The sequence below is a fragment of the Phocoena phocoena genome, chromosome 2 (genome assembly GCF_963924675.1).
Source record: "Phocoena phocoena chromosome 2, mPhoPho1.1, whole genome shotgun sequence".
Taxonomy (NCBI): domain Eukaryota; kingdom Metazoa; phylum Chordata; class Mammalia; order Artiodactyla; family Phocoenidae; genus Phocoena; species Phocoena phocoena.
Genome location: NC_089220.1, coordinates 16,323,531 through 16,345,655, shown reverse-complemented (window position 1 = coordinate 16,345,655; position 22,125 = coordinate 16,323,531).

Here is a 22,125-nt window from a genome sequence, read left to right as displayed (position 1 = left end):
TACACAGGCAGTATTTAAAACCATGAGATTAAATGTGAGAAGATTTGAGGACTGGTTTCTGTCTTATTTGAAGGTTAGGGGCAGTGGAAGAAGAACCATCATAGTAGACCATGAAAAAGCAGCCAGGAAGGAAGAACATCAAGAAAGTGCATGGTGTTACAAATAGAAAGGAGTGGAAAATTGTGTCCAAATGAGAGCTCAGGTGAAATGAGGACTGGAAAGTAACCGTTGCAATTGTCATTGAGGAGGTTACTGGTGACCCAGGAAAAACATTTAATGAAAGAGAAGAGACAAACCGGATTGTAGTTTGTTCCTGTAATTATTTCATTAATACTTTGGGAAGAATTGAATCTTATCAGTGTTTTCTCACGTTTTTGGCATTGCTCCCCTGAGTGCTCTGCAGTTCAGTGAAGTAACATACTGTACATATGTAACTAAATTGTCTTTGATAAAAATAGTATAAACAATAAGAAAAAAGGGGGACATGGCTGCATAGTATTTTTAAGAAGAGAGAGAATAAGAGATAAAAGTAAATAGTTGAAGGGTTACTTCCATCATACCCAAGGAGACTGCTGTCTAGAGAAGGTAGACAGTGTACAGCTGAACATGTTGTGCAATGCATAAATCCTAGAGAAGCCATTCATATCATAGTGAATGTGAATGACACCCTCCGGGGTTGTACAGGTTAAATCTGGAATGATTGTACATGATGGCTCTGCTCTAGACTGGTATGGGATGGAAGACATACATGTACTGTTGTTTTAGTCTCAATTTTCACGTTTCTCATGTTTGAGCATTTCTGAGCATAATATAGGATTCACCAGTTTAAACAAATGTATTTTTCAAATAGTATGTAAATTTAGTCCAACTTCTTTGGAATGCACAAAACCACATATTCTGTTTTATCATAAGCATTTTAAACTGTGTTAAGAATTAGTTTTAATGATATGCCTTATGTATCAGCCTTAGGACTTAACTCCTTATAAGATGAATGTCTCTATCTCATACGTTGTCACTGGTCAAACTCTGGGATTAAGATAGTTTAATCACATTTTTCATCCCATACTTCACCAGATGTGTCAAACCCTCATGCTTAAATGCATCTTTCCATCATTCAAGAACCCATGTCTTTATCCTATATATATATACACTCAGTAAATAACTCCTAAACCCCCAACATACACCAGACTCTAAATGTTAGAGATTCCAAGAAAATAAAAACATGATATCCATTGTTTTTGCTGTTAGGTTATCTCCTGTTGTGCAGCAAATTCTCCCCAAACTTTTAAAGAACAACCATTTTACTATATCTTATGATTTAATGGATCAGGAAAGTGTGCAGGGCTCAGCTGAACCATTCTTCTATTCCATGTATCAGAGGCTGATCATTTGGTAATGTTCAACTGGGGCCTTTGTTAGTTTAGAGGGTTTAAGACAGCTTTACTCACATTCTTAATGCCTCGGGCTTGGAGGGATGGCTGGAAGGCTGGGCTTGACTGGGTTTTACTCTCAGTAGTCTCAGATCCTTTTGAAATGCTCTCTCCAGAAGACAGGAGGACTTCTTTCATCATAACTCTGGAGTCCAAAAATGAATGGTTCAAGAGAAAGGAAGTAGAAGAGAAGTTTCAACTCTGGGCCAGCAAACTAGCTCATCCCTTCTGATGTATTCTTTTGGTGAAAGGAGTCACATACCCTTCCTAGATTTAAGTGAATGGTACATAGACCACTACTCTCAGATGGGCTGTGCAGCAAAAGTTTTGTGGCTGTTTTTAATCTACCACATCCACTAATCTTTTCATGAAGAAAGTATATTTATTAACACAATGCATTACAATGGCTGAGAAAAGAATTACTGACAGTCTAGGGAGTGGTTGATAACATCATTTTCTTCTGCCAAGTATATCTGGAAAGCCTATGTTAGGGCTTAAGTGACAAAATGTTTGCTTTGCCAAAGCAAATATGGAAAAAGACGGAGGAAACGCAAGCCTTAAATTCTTTCCACTTAATTCTCTGCTCGTTAAAGGAAGTGTTTCTGAGAAGACAAAGACCACCAACATAATCACCAAAAATGTGACAGCTCATTTTCAAGATCTCCTCCAGTTCTAAATAACTTATCTCACCTTATAGTCCTTTAAAACTGGGACTATACAGCAATGGAATAGCAAGATAACCACCTGAAAAATGCGAGCAAGCAAAATACCCTCTGCACTCCTGCCTGGAGTGAGTGTGAAATGGAGACATAAATCTATTGTTCCCTTGGTTCCTTCTGAAAAAAAGGAGTCATTTTGTGGCAATTGAAGACAAGATAATTGCAATATCATATTAGGTCCCCAACATCTTACACTCCTTAACGACCCAAAGTCAGGCTGTGGAAGAAAGATTGGTAGGACATAAATGTCAAAGGTTAGTAAGAGTCTATACAAACAATCCATGATTCTACTGAAGTATTTTAAAGCAACCTGTATCTGTAAAAGAATTGCTAGAAGTGTTGTTGTCTATCCACTATGTAGCCATATGTGAGGCTACCATCATTAGCAGAGAACAGCATCAGAGTAGAGCTTTATTATTTTAGGAATAAATGACTCACTGCATTTAGAAGGCAAAAATTCTAGAATTGTTTCTACTCCAAAATCACCAGAGCAAGATTATATTTTGTGTGAGGCTTCTCTACCAATATCCTCTTTTAAATACTGACTGAAGATTTTGTATTTTCATGGGGAATTAAATGTGTAGTGAAGTAAGATTGACTTTTAGACTTCTTGAATTTTCAGAAATGACAAAAAAAGAAAAAAACGACAGCTCAGGAATCCTAAATGGAGTAATTTTCATTGTTGCTGTTGAGGTATTCAGATCCTTATAGCATCAGCTTTACCTTTCCTGAGTATGCTATTTAAAAAAAAGAAAAACAAAGAGATATACCACAGCAGGAAAGAATCCATTAAAAGAAGATAGCTATATAAATTTTCTTGTAATACAATAAATTATTTTAATGAATTATGCATTTTTAAAGATTTCTTTCCACAACATGAACAGTCTTGTAAAAATGATCTACTTTCCTATGAACATGATTACATACAGAAAATATATGTGGGTAGCAGTGCAAAACCATTTTTAACTAGCTTGTTTTCAAAATTATAAGTTTGATTATGAAGTGTTATACTTCTTTTAGCATTTTTATAATAGAATATGAATTAGAAACTGAGAATTGTCCCCTCTTCCTAAAAACATACTGAATTTTAGCTTAAAGGTATTTGGTATCTAAACTAAAGCTCTGACAGATAACATTCTTTTTACTTTGGTCAAGAGGCTATAAACAGTTGTAAAAGATAAAGTTAGAGAATGCTCATGGTGTCATCAAAATATCGTATTTTCTATTTACCTAGCAGTTTACATTCTCTAAAGCTTTTGCCAGCTCTTCGGTTTCATTTACTTCTCACAAATCTCTGTGAAACAAGTTACAATAAATACTTTGGTGTGAGTTGTGTTTTTCAGATGAAGACACTAAAGCGCAATGACACGATCAAATTGGCAGAGACAAGTTTGAACTAAATTTCCCCCTCTGCTACCAGGGTTCTTACCTGCGTGAACCAATGTAACATTCAGTCCCTCATGCTTTTGAGCCCAATGGGTGCTACACAAGTTGCCACCTGCTGTTCTTATTTTGGTGCCAAATGTTAAGTATATGCTTAAATTCATTCTAAATTGCATCTTACGGTACTCAACTAGAGTTTGCCGCTCTTCAGATATGGTTGAGACTGGGAGAATCCTCCAATCAAGAACAAAAACCACTACCCCCTTTATTTACATTCTAACTGAAACCCATATACATGACAGAAACATTTATTATTCACCAAATATTGGATTCTTCTACCTTTTGCAAGCTCCTTTGAAGTAAAATAATGGTCGTATGATTATTGATGGCCAATTGAAATAGGAGCCAAACTGACATGTGCTACTTCTGGATCCGTGCAGTTAAGGAGGTGATCAGTGTGGTGCTGCTTCCACTACCCGATTGCATGTACCAAATTGTAGAGTTTTAAGATGGAGGGGGATGACCTGACTTGCCTTAGGCTGAGACATGAGCAAGAATAAACCAACATCATGTTAAATCACTACATTTTCAGGGGTTTGTCTATTGCAGCATCTAGCCTTAAATGTTCTAATGAATACAACATATTACTTTCAAGAAACAGAAGATGGTTTCTGGATCTGTTGCAGTCCACATGACGGTTACCATAAATTGATTAAACAGTAACGTTTCAACTACAAAGCATGTTTCAGGGTCCCTGAACTTTTGTTCAGATGGAGCACTTAGAACTTATACTGACCTGCAAATCCCTCATTCCCACCAACATCCAGAGCATAAAATAAAACCTCCTCTATTGTACAACCTATGACACATCATGAAATGTACAGGTCACAGAGAAACCGAGAACCACACATAATGTGGCAGTGCTAGAGAAGATAAGAAATGACAAAGAAATGATCAGTAACTGAAAGATATTTTGAGATGGAGTCTATAAATATATGTCATTAACAATACAAATAATTAAAGATTTAAACACAATATCAGAGAAGTCTCTGAAATGACAGTTTGTACTTTCATCATTTAAAGATTGAAAAATAGAGAGATCTTCACTCTTAGGAATTCTAAACACTAACACAAGAAAATGTACAAGCCTTCCCACTGCACACTCACTTGGGATGTTGACAACATAGAATATGTAAAAAGAGCCACAAAATAAAATAGAGTTAAAGAGACATTTTTCATTTTCTTATTCCTTAAAGGAAACCTGGATAATAATTTTGCCAAGTCCTAAAAACAAAAAGTAGAAGTTAATACACAAACACACTTGAGATTTTCTCTTTCGGTGCCCACGTGTATGTGAAACATTTAATGTGTTTTAGATAAATTAGAACTCAGGGACTTCCCTGGCGACACAGTGGTTAAGACTCCATGCTCCCAATGCAGGGGCCCGGGGTTCGATCCCCAGTTGGGGAACTAGATCCCACATGCATGTCACAACAAAGAGTTTGCATCCCATGCTACAACTAAGGAGCCAGCTTGCTGCAACTAAGACACAGCATAGGCAAATAAATAAATATTAAAAATAAATAAATTAGAACTTGGAGTGGTTTAGGTCTTAAGTATCTATTCAAATATCCATAAAGGAGCCTCTTTTTTTGAATTGGATTGGACCAAGAATAAAATCTCAGCCTGATTCTCTATTAAAAGTTACCTTCTGTTAGAATTAGATAAAGATAGTGTTTATAGCTGGCTCTGCTAAGCAGCAGAAGTTAAGTGGGTATTGCTTTGAGTTTTTCCTTGTAGCTGTTGGGACAACTGGGATGGAAACTTTAATGCTCTCTCCCATTACTAAAATACCCCTAAAAGCCAAAGTGAAGAAAGCTGAACAATGTCATGGGGAAGGAGAAATCCATAGAGTTTGTTCTTGATCACGTATCAGACTGTAAAAAGAAGTCCACCTTTGTTTAATGAGGCAGAGTTCCAGTTGGAAGCCAGAATAAAACATAATTGTTTCAGTATCTTTTCCTATTTCTTTAGTCCTTAAGTTGTCAACAAAGCAAAGGAAACAGTCACACAATGCACATCCACACACATAGGGCTGAGGAAAAAAGGAAAGGCTTAGGAAGGGCTACAGGAGCTTACATGTTCATGTTCCTAGAAAAGGTGGTCTAGTTAATCACTGGATTAGCTTGAGAACTTTGAATTCTCTTTCTGTATCTCTTTGGAATGACACCAATCTGCTTTGTCAATAAATAGGCTATATGTATTTTGTTATCAGTATTTACATGTGTTGGGTTTTTGTATATCAAATAATTTAAAAACCATGGCATGCAAATAACCTGTGTAGCAATGACTAATCTTACATCCCAAATGTTGTAACTGATTTATAGGGAAATGATTCATCAGTGATATTAAGCCAAACGTGGGAAGCTTTTCTAGTATTGCAAATACATCTTTTGAATGTTCACTTTTATCTTCTCTTTCCTGTTTCTATTATTGGAATTCTTGCATTGTATGTTTGTTCCAATCCAGACATTATCACAGTTTTCAACCTTGCACATTCCCTGTCCTTGATAAATGAGTGTTCATTGATTTTTTTTCAAAGTGGCATTTCCAATTTAATGGATGAGACACTTACTGTGTGACCTTAGGAAGAACACTTAACCTCTCTGGGCATTACCTTCTTCCTGTGGAAATGTAAATGAAAGAGCAGGGATCACTCAGTGTTTTCCTTAAGTTCTGTTACTGGATAACATTTTACTACTATTCTCAAAGCACAATTTTATTTCTTCCAAAAATTTTATTACTGCACACTCATCCTGGTGAATAAAAGGATAGTGAAATGAATACATTTCTAACAGCCACCCATAATCCTAGGTTTTTCTAAAAGATATTTTCTTAGACTCTGCTTTCCAAGCATGTGCTTCATATCTTTTACTGAAGCTTCTTTCCCTTGGGGAAGGGAACCGATGCTTAAAAGAAGCATTTGCATCACAGAAATTGTGGTCCCTACTAATGCCTGTCCAAGGACAAGAAAATATCAAAGGGGAAGGAATCGTTGTCCTATGTTTAGGTTAAATAGTTACCACCCCTAGGGAAAGCTTACATTTCTTTTGTGCTATGTGTCTGTGAATGGTTTATGAATCCAGTTGAGCTTAAGAATCAAGTTTCTCCAACAGACACAGTTTATTCAGAAGAATAAAGATACAGCAGAAAGTTATTGATTTTTGAGGGATCCATGCCTTGTGAAAAATTAACCAGACATTCCTTCAAAATCAATATGATTACCCTTGCTGCTTCTCAACTGTTACACCGAGTCTGACACAAAGAATGTCTTCATCGTAGAGGGCAGTGGTTGCTTTTGCAGGTCTTTCGAAAACCAAGGGCAGGTGATTTTTCCCTTTGAATGAATCTCTCCTTTCCTCCTGTGATTTTTAATCCTTGACCCCTTTCCACAAATGTGTGAGTAAAAAACACCTTCAACTTTCTCAGGATCCATCTGCGGTTTTGCTGGCCTCTATAGCAGTCACATGGAGGCTTGGAATTACCCATTGAATCCACTTCCAGGCTGGGTAATTAGTAAGACATTGATAATTAGGTTTTATTGTCACTTTCCAATTGAGGTTACCACACTGCTCTCTGTGACTTATCAATTCTGATTACTCTGCTTTTGAATAACTGAGCATGGACTGCCCTTTCCCAAATCTGCTCAGATGCAAGAGTTTCTCGTCTCTCTGTCATTGAATCAATATAAAGTCATACATTTATGCATTTCTATATTCCTATCTAGCTCATTGGTAAGTAACTGAAGTCCATCTCCAATAAGCATTCACTGTAGGTCTAGCAATGAGCTTCCTGCTGGAACACACAGAGGAGAAAGATATAAACCCATTAGTCAAGGAACTCCTTGACTCACAGCATTTCTCCATCAGAGTGCTCTTGGCATTTAGTGCAAGGAAGTCTTTTGTTGTAAAAATCTGTCCTGTGCTTTTGCAGGGTATTTAACACCCTTAGTCTCAATCCATCATCAGTAATGCCCCTCTGTTAGCCCCTCTGCTATTGTGGCAGCTGGAAATATCTCCTTGTATTTATAAAACAACATTGGATAAATAGTACTGCCCTGATTTGAGCTTTTGGTGCACAATTTAATGTCTGTCTTGATGCCTGGGTACCAGATATCTAACCTTCTTCTAAACACAGGCTCGTGGGCTAAACTCTTTACTTTGATTTTTGGTTCCCAAACCCTTTGTTCAATAAAGTCCCTGGTCCTGACATGTCAGGGATCTGGGATCTCTTGTCCATCACTTCCACGTATGTAGAAACTGACTAACTCACTTGGTCTCCTCTTAATGGCAGACTGTGTCTCAATAAATCTAGTCCTTCAGAGTAATGTCTTCTTTAATGTTACAGTGCTCAGTAATTTCCCTAGCAGAATATTTGAGATATATGGGTACTCATTCCCAAGATTTTATTAAATAATTAACAATGTAATATAATATGTTTATCAGTGTAGTTTTACTATGAAAACTACTTCTTTTGCTTTTTCATTAAATCACTCCAGCTGTTCATGATTAATTGAGCCACTACTAAATGCCAGGCATTTGACAGATCTTTAGGAATACAGATGCAAGCTTAAATCTGGTCCTTCCCCTCAAAGACTTTACATTGTATTAGCAAAATATACTAATCAAAGAATCACACAAATTAATGAAAATTATAAGTATGAGAGAGAGACAGAGAGAGAACTCTGAAAGGATATAATGGGAGAATCATCCTTGTTAGAGAGCACTGTGAAAATTATCCAAAACAACTGTCACTTGGGATGAGGTCTAAATTTCATATTCTAAAGAAGTAGTAATTAACTAAATGAAGTTAAAAGGGGAGAATATTCCATCCAGAAGATTAGCATGATAAAAGGCCTTCTATATGAAGATTTACACATATTTAAATCCATTTGTATATGTGTGTGTGTATATATATATATATATATATATATATATATATATATGTGTGTGTGTGTGTGAATGGGATAAGAATTTTCAATATTTGAAAGAAATTAGCTGGCTTTTCCCTCTAAGTCTGGCTTACATGTTCTTATTTATATTAAGCAAATAATTTAGCCCCTTTAGACCTTAATAGTTTCAAAAAAAGTTTTTAATGACATTATACATTTTATTCAGGTTAAAAACATAAAAGTTATTATATTGTGTTAAGAGAATCTTTTAATGAGCCTTTGGTTTTCTAGAAAGTATAAAAAATTTAAGCCATAGTAAAATGTAAATGTTAATGAAAATACTTTATGCTGAATATTTGTTCTCTTACATGATTTTTCTAGCCTGTAATTGGTCACACATATGTTTTGATAATACCTATGGCTATTTCTGGATATGTCAATTCAAAAGTATTGCTACTTTTTTGTTTTCTTTTTTATGCTCCTGGGCCATACAAAATGACTCTTTAAATTTCTGTCTGTTACAGGGTTTAACAGATACAGGTTTAGCCATCAATCTAATTGTTGGACAGACCACATGCCACATGAATGTCAAGCTAGTTTGTATATTAATTGGTTAAACCAAAATAGTAATCTCAGTTAAGTGCTCTCTCATTTGTTTAATTAGCTCTACTTTATTATTTTATTTATTTATTTATTGCGGTACGCGGACCTCTCACTGTTGCGGCCTCTCCCGTTGCGGAGCACAGGCTCCGGACGCGCAGGCTCAGCGTCCATGGCTCACGGGCCCAGCAGCTCCGCGGCATGTGGGATCTTCCTGGACCGGGGCACAAACCCGTGTCCCCTGCATCGGCAGGTGGACTCTCAACCACTGCGCCACCAGGGAAGCCCAGTGCCTTAGTTTTTAAAGAAGCACTCCTGGAAAAGCCTTGAGAAAGGGTAAAGAAAATATTCAGTTTACAGCACAGATATACTTTTACTGACTTATCTTCTGGTATTACATGGGAAATTGCATGTAATGAAGAGTTCTATGGCCATACAAATAAAACACACCCTGAACTGTGTTTTTTCTTTTTGATGTTCCTTCCATTTCTAACTTTCTGTAGATCTATAAATTCAACAATTGATGCATTCATTTTATACCTTAAAAGGAACAAAATATCTATACAACCTTGGCTAATACCTGTCTCTAATAATGCATGGATTGTGTAAGAGAAGACAGAAACATTTCCTCAAACAGCAAGATAAGGCAATTCAGCTTCACAAGAGAGACTGATTGATTCATTCATTCATTTAATAACATGCCAAGGATCCAATGGTGAACAAAACATAATCTGCTATCTTAGAGCTCATGGTATATTGGAGGAAACAGAAACCGACAAATGAGAATACACACACACATAAAAAAAGCATGTTAAATACTGCTGCAAAGCATGAAAAATAAAATAAATCAAGGCACAGGCATAGTGGGTGATGGGGAGTTTATCAACTATCTATTGTTGTGAGCAAGCATTCCTAAAATTTAGGGGCCAAAAGCAAACAAAAAAACATTTTAATTGCTCATAATTCAGTCATTTGAACTGGGCTCAGCTGCATATGCTCCTGCTGGCCTTGTAGGAGATAACACACGATTTCATTCAGCAGGCTGGTTAACTGAGTGCTGGGCTCAGCTGGATGGCTGGGCTTCTCTCCCTTTCTGCTTGCTTTCTCCACGTCTGTGCACCTGATTTCCTTACGGGGCTGCTCTACACGTTCTGCTCGGCAGTGCAGCCGGACTTCTGGCATGGCTGGAATGAACATAAAAGCAGAAGCTCTTGGGGTTACCTAAGGCTTAGGCCCAGAAATCCTGAAATGGCTTTTCTATTTGTCCTATTGATTAAATTGAGCCCCAGGGATAGCCAAGCTCCATCAGAGGTGAATACAAACGTGTGTGAGTACCAGGGATCACGTTTTATTAGGAGCCACAAATATAACAAAACTATCCCAGGAGGTTCTAGTGTATAAAGTTTTGAAAAGCAGAGGTCTCCCTGAGCAGAGACCTGAAGTGGGAACGAATGGAAAAAGAAAGTCATGCAAAGATTTGGGGAACAGCTTTCAAGTGGACAGAAAAGCAAATAAATGGCCCCGAGATGGGAAAGCTGAATTGTATGAGAACTGGATAGAAGATGAGCAGAAGGGAGGGTCTAGGTAGGAGAATGATAAGAAATATGGTCAGAAAGACAAGGTTCATATCACATAGAACCTGAAAGATCATGGCCAGATGCTTGAATTTTATTATTTTTTTCAATAGAAAATTAATGGAGATTATTGTCCAGAGGAGTGACACAATTTGATTTTTAAAGTCACTTGCCTTCTGTATGAGTTGACTTATTGGCTCCAGAGTGGAGAAAAAGAAGAGAAAGAGGAAGTAATTGCACCCTTGAATATAAGAACATTACAAGAATTGGTCACGGTGGTGGTCGAGGATTAAGAAGTAGATAGATTCTAAAAATATTTTGGAGGCAGACTGACAGGACTTGGTAATGAGTATGATATGGATTGGGCAAAGAGGAGCCTGCTTTCAGCAAGAAAAAAACAGAGTTGGGATGATGCCATTTACAGATACGGAGAAAACTGGAGAGGCTTGTAGGAGCTTGAGAAATCACGAGATCTAGTTTGGAACCTCTTAAGTTTGAGATGCTTCCTCAGCATTCAAATGGATTTGAAGCCTGACAGTTAGATATTATAACTCAGGGATGGGACAGAACCAAAAACATTTCTAAAGTCTTTAAAGCCATGAGATTGTATGATATCACTGAGGAGATGAGTATAAAGAGATAAGAGAAGAGCTGAAAACTGAGAGATTTTGAGGCCAGGAAGAACAACTCTAACAGCAGGGAGAGATTGAACATAGGTCCCAGTTGCAGGGATACAAATTCGGAAGCATTGCAACAACACAAGTGAAAGATGACTGTCAAATTCAGGGAGTAGCAATTAGAGGGGAAGAGGGAAATTTGGGTTCACTTGGGGAGAGAAACCATAGGATTCAGTGGCCTACAGGACATAGAGGTGCTGTCAAAGATTTTATGATATTATTTACTTAAATTTTTCTTCACAGATTGGAGTTTTAAGGCCTTGAGTTCAATAGTTCTCTCAGATGTAGACTGAATCATTTGCAAAATTATAAAAATGACATAGAACATGGTTTGTAAAGAAATGTTGAATAAATAGAGAGGTGGCTGCTCTTAGAACCCAGAACAAGACAAAACCATTAAACTCCAGTTTCTTCTGCACAGGTTGTGGTGCCTTAAAACACTGGGCAATACTCAGATAACTCCTATCACTGTTTCCTCCTCTTTAAAAGTCATCATTTCCTCAAATTTCATGTCTTTTTTAGCCCCCAAAGCGTTTTGAGTGTAGAAGACATTTCATTCATTTAGTATTAATCATTTCTGTGTCTAGCATCTTCCCTTTTGGTATCTGCCTTCTGGTATCTTATTTGGGAGAACAAAACCAATCTGTGTAAAATGATCACAGAACAGTTAGTTGCTACACACTGTGGTGCTGACTGAGTACAATAGGGAATCAGAAGAGAGAGACATCAGGGTAGGTTAGAAGACTTGGGGAATGGTTCATGGAAGAGGTGGGGTCTGAACTGTTTTCTTTGCACTTGGACTTTAGATTGACGGGACAGAGAGAGGACATTTTAAGTGGAAAATCAGCGAAAACAGCAGACATGCAAATACAAGGAACTGTGTAGTTCTGTCTAGTTTGAAGAAATAAGTTGTAAGGTGGAGTGGAGATTAGTGGTGCAACAACAGGCTGTAGGATTTAAACTCGAGTCAAGCAGAAGCCATTGCAGATTTCAAAAGGACAAGATTTTCATTTTATGAAAGCAGTGTTCAAAGATTAGTTTACTAGTTGTACTCAGGATAGATTGCTAGAGAAAAGAGGGCCTCACTAAGGTCCTCTTTTTTCAGTAAGTCCTGTTTGGATTGTTTATAGTCTTCTAAAAGACAAGTTCAGGGTGGCATCCATGGGAAAAAGAGATGTGGGTGAGGTAGCACCTTCACTCTGCTACTCCTGGTATGAGTTTTGGAAACTTAGAGAACTCTGATTTTACTTCAGGTTAAATAAACTCCTGCTACCCCCTAGTGGCAAATTGTTGGGGAACAAAGTCTCTGCATCTTGTTTATTTTGTGACACGTGTGCATTGGTGACACTAACATAGTACATAGAGGAGAACTCTAGAAACCAATGCACTTTATGGACATCAAAACACTGACTTTGCATTCGTAACTGCATAAAATATTGATTTGTCTGTTGTGATTGCAATCAGTGAAGTTCTTAATCCATAGGGTTGTTCAGTGATAGCAGTACCATGCCATATGTCAGTCAGAAGTTGGTCATTTCTGGATGGGTCTAGCATTTTATTCATTTTAATTACTGAAGTTCTGAATCTTTTAAGCCACAGTCATGATCATCATGTGATCATCGGGGCTTACTGAACCTTGAACAGGCATGATAGCAAGAGTGTGTTCTAGCTTAAGACTTGTAGTTTAAGATTCTGCTCCTCAATTTGTATTTCCTGATTCCCTGTCCCATGTTTATTGTCTATGGGAAATGCCATTCATTTCCTTCAGGAGAAAGCCAACTCCCATTCGCAGTATTGGGATATAGCTTTCTGGCCTAAAGAACGTAATCACATCAGGAAACAATGGTTCAAGTGACCACCCACTCTTCTCCTCTTCATAGTCTTTTCATGGTTGAAATAAAACATGGCCTTCATCATTTTCCTAAGATCCTTCCAGTGCAGCTTTTCATTTACAAACTGCTCAAAGAAGGCTACATACACATTCATAAGAAAAATTCACACTTTACAAAGATAAGAATTGTGTTCTAAATCAAACATAAAAAAAAAGTTAATATTTCTTCCCAAAGAGGCATGGAAAAAAATTACACTTATTTTCTTCTGGAAGATATATCCAATTTAATTTACCAAACAGAGCAATTCATTTGTAAACCTAAGACATCTGCATGAATAAATGATATCTGTTCCAGGAGTACAATGGTGAGTAATTGTTTTGCACTCATAGAATAAGAAAATTTCTTCTTGTGATATTTTTGGCAAAACAAAGGTACCTTTGTTTTCATTCAGATAAATTCACTTCCAAGGAGATAGGAACTATTTTAAACAGTTTAAACAACAACATTTGCTATTTAAATTGTAAATTTTTAGTGTAAGCTTTCTCCTCCCTGGATTCTATTCTCTTAAAAATTAAGGGCTTCCCTGGTGGCGCAGTGGTTGAGAGTCCACCTGCCGATGCAGGGGACACGGGCTCGTGCCCCGGTCTGGGAGGATCCCACATGCCACGGAGCGGCTGGGCCCATGAGCCATGGCAGCTGGGCCTGCATGTCCGGAGTCTGTGCTCCTCAACGGGAGAGGCCGCAACAGCGAGAGGCCCGCGTACCACAAAAAAAAAAAAAAAAAAAAAAAAAAAATTAAAAACAATGAAAAGAAAAAAAGCTTTAAATGGCTCTCACTTTTAAGGTACAGTCATTTAGGAATTAGGTGTGATTCTGTGTCCCCTCTTTGCCCTCCTCTTAGACCTTTGAACTTCTTAAATTCAGAAGAGATGACAAACACATCTTTGTAATCCAAGCATCTAGAAGTAGTCTGGTTACAATAGATGATCAATGAAAATTTGTTGAAAGGAACCGAGAAAGAGGGATATAGGTGACATTGTTAGCAAGAGATAAAATGTAAGCAGTATCCATTGAGAGACAGGATGTCACTAAGGGGAAACCTATGGGATGATTTAATATTGATTGACAGGGAATTAAAATCCCTTAATTACACTTTGAATTAAAAACTCGTGGCCTACTCATGTTAAGTCTTTCAATGTGAATTTTATATTTCAAAATATTGAATAAACTGGGTAGCTGAACTCATGGATGTGATTCCAGCTAAATTCGAGACTGTGTTTAGATACAGTGGGGAAGAAAACAAAGTTTGCTATTGGTGTCTTCTGCTTCTCATCACAAAATACTTTATTTTCTTCCTATATTGTCCAGGGATATCCTCTTAAGAAAGAAAATTATCTAATGTACAATCTCCATTGTTGGAATATAAGCATTTTTAAAGAAGACTTTAAAGAAGAGTGTGATGCTAAACATACAGTCATACTATGGTAATGAAGGTATTTTAGGCATGGTAAGGAGCACATTTTGGAAACGGGGTTTGGGAAATAATGTCCCTTAATTATAAGACGTAAGCATCAGTTGATATCACTTAATAAGTCTGTAGTTTAAGCTAGTCATAATTGTTATACCTTATGCCACATCCCTCTGGGTTCTTTCACTCAGAGCCTTTACAGTTTCTACAAATAGACATTCTACGAATGCATATTGAAGGGCTAGGAACTCAACATCACCTTTCTCAATAAGCTTCTTTGTGAATCATATTTTCCATTGAAATCCTATGTTTACATCAACTTGTAACATTCTTGAAACATATGCGTAGCTTTACAAATGAACAAAAACATTCAAGATGTACTTGTTGTTATTCCAATAGGCAGAGATATTGGAAGGTCTTTTAAATCTAGTGGTGAAAACACTGGTGGTGTGTTCAGTTCTCATTTTTATAATAATCAATAGCATATCTCCATTCATCCCAACAATTAATATACGTAATAATAAGAATCAATTACTATTTTCCAGCGATTTTAAACCAGTTCATTTTTTTCAAACTCTAGGATGGATATTCTCAGCTTGGAAAGGAAATTAATTAGTTTTAATTTTAATAGATTTTTAAGGCATCTTTCATAAGTAGCACTTTGCTTCTCATGTTTTTCCATAAGGATTTATCTAAGTGGCATTCCTTCTTGCTATTTATAACTGTAGAGGTAATTTCTCCAGATTATCTTTAATGTGAACTGCCTGTCCAAAATGGTAATTCCTGGAGAAAAGGGGCAGTAGATATAAAATAGTACAAAGGGCACACATTTTAAGGCAGATCAAGCCAGACTGAAATCTCACCTCTGAAACTTATTAGATACAAGATTGAACAAGTTATTTTACCTGTTTAATTTTCTTTTTCATGTATTAAATTATTTATATCTTCTTCCTAGTACTGTTTTGAAGAATAACTAAAATAATACCTATTAAGACCCTGATGAAAATAAATACAGAAGAAAGATCAATTCCCCCTATTTCCTATCCAGATCTTCATAGCTACTTTGTTCAGGTTTTACTAAAATGTCCTATTAAGTGTCTAAATAACGTGAGCATCTGCAGCAATATAAATTATTTACTTTATGAAGAGAAAGTGTAATTAGACAAGTCTTAAAAATACCTCAGGATACTGAAATGTGTATTCCACGTTTATGTACTTGCTCACCAATAAACCATGGTAAGAGATAAGAAAAAATTAAGAACATGGGCAGAAAGCTGGGCTAGAACAGTATGCTGGACCTTATATGATGCATTAACAGCAGTAAAGAAACGAGCAGAGGGGCGGAGGGGAAGGTGGTGGAAGAGTAAGACGCGGGGATCACCTTCCTCCCCACAGATACACCAGAAATACATCTACACGTGGAACAACTCCTACAGAACACCTACTGGATGCTGCAGAAGACCTCAGACCTCCCAAAAGTCAAGAAACCCCCCACGTACCTGGGTAGGGCAAAAGAAAAAAGAATAAACAGATACAAAAGAAGAGGGACGGGACCTGCACCAGTGGGAGGGAGCTGTGAAGGAGGAAAGGTTTCCGCACACTAGGAAGCCCCTTCGCAGGCGGAGACTGCGGGTGGTGGAGGGGGGAAGCTTCGGAGCCGCGGAGGAGAGCACAACAACAGGGGTGCAGAGGGCAAAGTGGGGAGATTCCCGCATAGAGGATCGGTGCCGACCGGCACTCACCAGCCTGAGAGGCTTGTCTGCTCACCTGCCGGCGTGGGAGGGGTTGCGAACTGAGGCTCTGGCTTTGGTCGGAGCGCAGGGAGCGCAGGGAGAGGACTGGGGTTGGCTGCGTGAACACAGCCTGAAGGGGTTAGTGCACCACGGCTAGTCGGGTGGGAGTCCGGGAAAAGGTCTGGAGCTGCCGAAGAGGCAAGAGACTTTTTCTTCCCTCTTTGTTTCCTGGTGCGCGAGGAGAGTGGATTAAGAGCGCTGCTTAAAGGAACTCCAGAGATGGGCACGAGCCGCGGCTAAAACCACGGACCCCAGAGATGGGCGCGAGCCACGGCTAAAAGTGCGGACCCCAGAGACTGGCGCGAGCCGCGGCTAAAAGCGTGGATCCCAGAGACGGGCGGGAGACGCTAAGGCTGCTGCTGGCCACCAAGGAGCCTGTGTGCGAGCACAGGTCACTATCCACACCCCTCTTCCTGGGAGCCTGTGCAGCCCGCCACTGCCAGGGTCCCGGGATCCAGGGACAACTTCCCCCGGAGAACGCACGGCTGGCCTCAGACTGGTGCAAAGTCACGCCGGCCTCTGCCGACGCAGGCTCGCCCTGCGCTCCGCACCCCTCCCTCCCCCCCGCCTGAGTGAGCCAGAGCCCCCGAATCAGCGGCTCCTTTAACCCCTTCCTGTCTGAGCAAAAAACAGACGCTCTCCGGCGACCTACACGCAGAGGCGGGGGCCAAATCCAACGCTGAGCCCCTGAAAGCTGTGAGAGCAAAGAAGAGAAAGGGAAATCTCTCCCAGCAGCCTCAGAAGCAGCGGATTAAAGCTCCACAATCAACTTGATATACCTGTATCAGTGGAATACCTGAATAGACAAGGAATCATCCCAAATTGAGGAGGTGGACTTCGAGAACAAGATCTATGATGTTTTTCCCTTTTCCTCTTTTTGTGAATGTGTACGTGTATGCTTCTGTGTGAGATTTTGTCTGTATAGCTTTGCTTCCACGATTTGTCCAAAGGTTCTATCCGTCTGGTTTTTTTTTTGTTGTTGCTTTTGTTTTTTCTTAATAATTATCTTTTTATTTAATAACTTTATTATATTTTACTTTATTTTATATTACTTTATCTTCTTTTTTTCTTTCTGTTTTCCTTCCTTCCCTCCTTCCTTCCTTCCTTCCTTCCTTCCTTCCTCCCACCATCCCTCCCTCCCTCCCTCCCTCCCTCCTTTCTTTCTTTCTTGCCTTTTCTGCTTTCTTTCTTCCTTCCTTCCTTCCCTCCCTTCTTTCTTTCTTTCTTTCTTTCTTCCTACTTCTACTAATTCTTTCTCTCTACTTTTTCTCCCTTTTATTCTGAGCCGTGTGGATGAAAGGCTCTTGGTGCTCCAGCCAGGAATCAGTGCTGTGCCTCTGAGGTGGGAGAGCCAACTTCAGGACACTGGTCACCAAGAGACCTCCCAGCTCCACATAATATCAAATGATGAAAATCTCCCAGAGATGTCCATCTCAACATCAGCACCCAGCTTCACTCAACAACCAGCAAGCTACAGTGCTGGACACCCTATGCCAAACAACAAGGAAAGAGGAACACAAACCCACCCATTAGCAGAGAGTCTGCCTAGAATCATAATAAGTCGACAGGCACCCCAAAACACACCACCAGACGTGGACCTGCCCACCAGAGAGACAAGATCCAGCCTCATCCACCAGAACACAGGCACTAGTCCCCTCCACTAGGGAGCCTACACAACCCACTGAACCAACCTTAGCCACTGGGGACAGACATCAAAAACAATGGGAACTATGACCCTGCAGCCTGCAAAAAGGAGACCCCAAACACAGTAAGATAAGCAAAATGAGAAGACAGAAAAACACACAGCAGATGAAGGAACAAGATAAAAATGCACCAGACCTAACAAATGAAGAGGAAATAGGCAGTCTACCTGAAAAAGAATTCAGAATAATGATAGTAAAGATGATCCAAAATCTTGGAAATAGAATAGACAAAATGCAAGAAACATTTAACAAGGACCTAGAAGAACTAAAGATGAAACAAACAATGATGAACAACACAATAAATGAAATGAAAATTACTCTAGATGGGATCAATAGCAGAATAACTAAGGCAGAAGAACGGATAAGTGACCTGAAAGATAAAATAGTGGAAATAACTACTGCAGTGGAGAATAAAGAAAAAAGAATGAAAAGAACTGAGGACAGTCTCAGAGACCTCTGGGACAACATTAAATGCATCAATATTCGAATTATAGGGGTTCCAGAAGAAGAAGAGAAATAGAAAGGGACTGAGAAAATATTTGAAGAGATTATAGTTGAAGCACAGAGGAAGTCCCATACAGGGTAACTCCAAGTCCAGGAAGCACAGAGAGTCCCATACAGGATAACTCCAAGGAGAAATACACCAAGACACATATTAATCAAACTGTCAAAAATTAAATACAAAGAAAGCATATTAAAAGCAGCAAGGGAAAAACAACAAATAACACACAAAGTAATCCCCATAAGGTTAACAGCTGATCTCTCAGCAGAAACTCTACAAGCCAGAAGGGAGTGGCAGGACATACTGAAAGTGATGAAGGAGAATAACCTGCAACCAAGATTACTCTACAACAAGGATCTCATTCAGATTTGATGGAGAAATTAAAAACTTTACAGACAAGCAAAAGCTGAGAGAGTTCAGCACCACCAAACCAGCTTTACAACAAATGCTAAAGGAACTTCTCTAGGCAAGAAACACAAGAGAAGGAAAAGACCTATAATAACGAATCCAAAACAATTTAGAAAATGGGAATAGGAACATACATATCGATAATTACGTTAAATGTAAATGGACTAAATGCTCCCACCAAAAGACAGAAATTGGCTGACTGGACACAAAAACAAGACCCATATATTTGCTGCCTACAAGAGACCCACTTCAGACCTAGAGACACATACAGATGAGAAAGTAAGGGAATGGAAAAAGATATTCCATGCAAATGGAAACCGAAAGAAAGCTGGAGTAGCAATTCTCATATCAGACAAAATAGACTTTAAAATAAAGACTATTAGAAGAGACAAAAAAGGACACTACATAATGATCAAGGGATCGATCCAAGAAGAAGATATAACAATTGTAAATATTTATGCACCCAACATAGGAGCACCTCAATACATAAGGCAAGCACTAACAGCCATAAAAGGGGAAATCAACAGTAACACATTCATAGTAGGGGACTTTAACACCCCACTTTCACCAATGGACAGATCATCTAAAATGAAAATAAATAAGGAAACACAAGCTTTAAATGATACATTAAACAAGATGGACTTAATTGATATTTATAGGACACTCCATCCAAAAACAACAGAATACATTTTTTTTAAGTGCTCATGGAACATTCTCCAGGATAGATCATATCTTGGGTCACAAATCAAGCCTTGGTAAATTTAAGAAAATTGAAATTGTATCAAATATCTTTTCCAATCACAGCGCCATGAGACTAGACATCAATTACAGGAAAAGATCTGTAAAAAATACAAACACATGAAGGCTAAACAATATACTACTTAATAACAAAGTGATCACTGAAGAAATCAAAGAGGAAATAAAAAAATACCTAGAAACAAATGACAATGGAGACACGACAACACAAAACCTATGGGATGCAGCAAAAGCAGTTCTAAGAGGGAAGTTTATAGCAATATAAGCCCACCTTTAGAAACAGGAAACATCTCGAATAAATAACCTAACCTTGCACCTAAAGCAATTAGAGAAAGAAGAACAAAAAAACCCCAAAGTTAGCAGAAGGAAAGGAATCATAAAAATCAGATCAGAAATAAATGAAAAAGAAATGAAGGAAACGATGGCAAAGATCAATAAAACTAAAAGCCGGTTCTTTGAGAAGATAAACAAAATAGATAAACCATTAGCCAGACTCATCAAGAAAAAAAGGGAGAAGACTCAAATCAATAGAATTAGAAATGAAAAAGGAGAAGTAACAACTGACACTGCAGAAATACAAAAGATCATGAGAGATTACTACAAGCAACTCTATGCCAATAAAATGGATAACCTGGAAGAAATGGACAAATTCTTAGAAATGCACAACCTGCCAAGACTGAATCAGGAAGAAATAGAAAATATGAACAGACCAATCACAAGCACTGAAATTGAAACTGTGCTTAAAAATCTTCCAACAAACAAAAGCCCAGGACCAGATGGCTTCACAGGCGAATTCTATCAAACATTTAGAGGAGAGATAACACCTATCCTTCTCAAACTCTTCCAAAGTATAGCAGAGGGAGGAACACTCCCAAATTCCTTCTACAAGGCCAACATCACCTTGATACCAAAACCAGACAAAGATTTCACAAAGAAGGAAAACTACAGGCCAATATCACTGATGAACATAGATGCAAAAATCCTCGACAAAGTACTAGCAAACAGAATCCAACAGCACATTAAAAGGATCATACACCATGATCAAGTGGGGTTTATTCCAGGAATGCAAGGATTCTTCAATATATGCAAATCTATCAATGTGATAAACCATATTAACAAATTGAAGGAAAAAAACCATATGATCATCTCAATAGATGCAAAGAAAGCTTTTGACAAAATTCAACACCTATTTATGATAAAAACCTTGCAGAAAGTAGACATAGAGGGAACTTTCCTCAACATAATAAAGGCCATATATGACAAACCCACAGCAAACATCATCCTCAATGGTGAAAAACTGAAAGCATTTCCACTAAGATCAGGAGCAAGACAAGGTTGCCCACTCTCACCACCCTTATTCAACATAGTTTTGGAAGTTTTAGCCACAGCAATCAGAGAAGAAAAGGAAATAAAAGGAATCCAAATCGGAAAAGCAGAAGTAAAGCTGTCACTGTTTGCAGATGACATGATACTATACATAGAGAATCCTAAAGATGCTACCAGAAAACTACTAGAGCTAATCAATGAATTTGGTTAAATAGCAGGATACAAAATTAATGCACAGAAATCTCTGGCATTCCTATATACTAATGATGAAAAATCTGAAAGTGAAATCAAGAAAACACTCCCATTTACCATTGCAACAAAAAGAATAAAATATCTAGGAATAAACCTACCTAAGGAGAAAAAAGACCTGTATGCAGAAAACTATAAGACACTGATGAAAGAAATTAAAGATGATACAAATAGATGGAGAGATATACCATGTTCTTGGACTGGAAGAATCAACATTGTGAAAATGACTCTACTACCAAAGCATTCTATAGATTCAATGCAATCCCTATCAAACTACCACTGGCATTTTTCACAGAACTAGAACAAAAAATTTCACAATTTGTAGAGAAACACAAAAGACCCCGAATAGCCAAAGCAATCTTGAGAATGAAAAATGGAGCTGGACGAATCAGGCTCCCTGACTTCAGACTATACTACAAAGCTACAGTAGTCAAGACAGTATGGTACTGGCACAAAAACAGAAAGATAGATCAATGGAATAGGATAGAAAGCCCAGTGATAAGCCCACACACATATGGACACCTTATCTTTGATAAACGTGGCAGGAAAGTACAGTGGAGAAAGGACAGCCTCTTCAATAAGTGGTGCTGGGAAAACTGGACAGGTACATGTAAAAGTATGAGGTTAGATCACTCCCTAACACCATACACAAAAATAAGCTCAAAATGGATTAAAGACCTAAATGTAAGGCCAGCCACTATCAAACTCTTAGAGGAAAATATAGGCAGAACACTCTATGACATAAATCACAGCA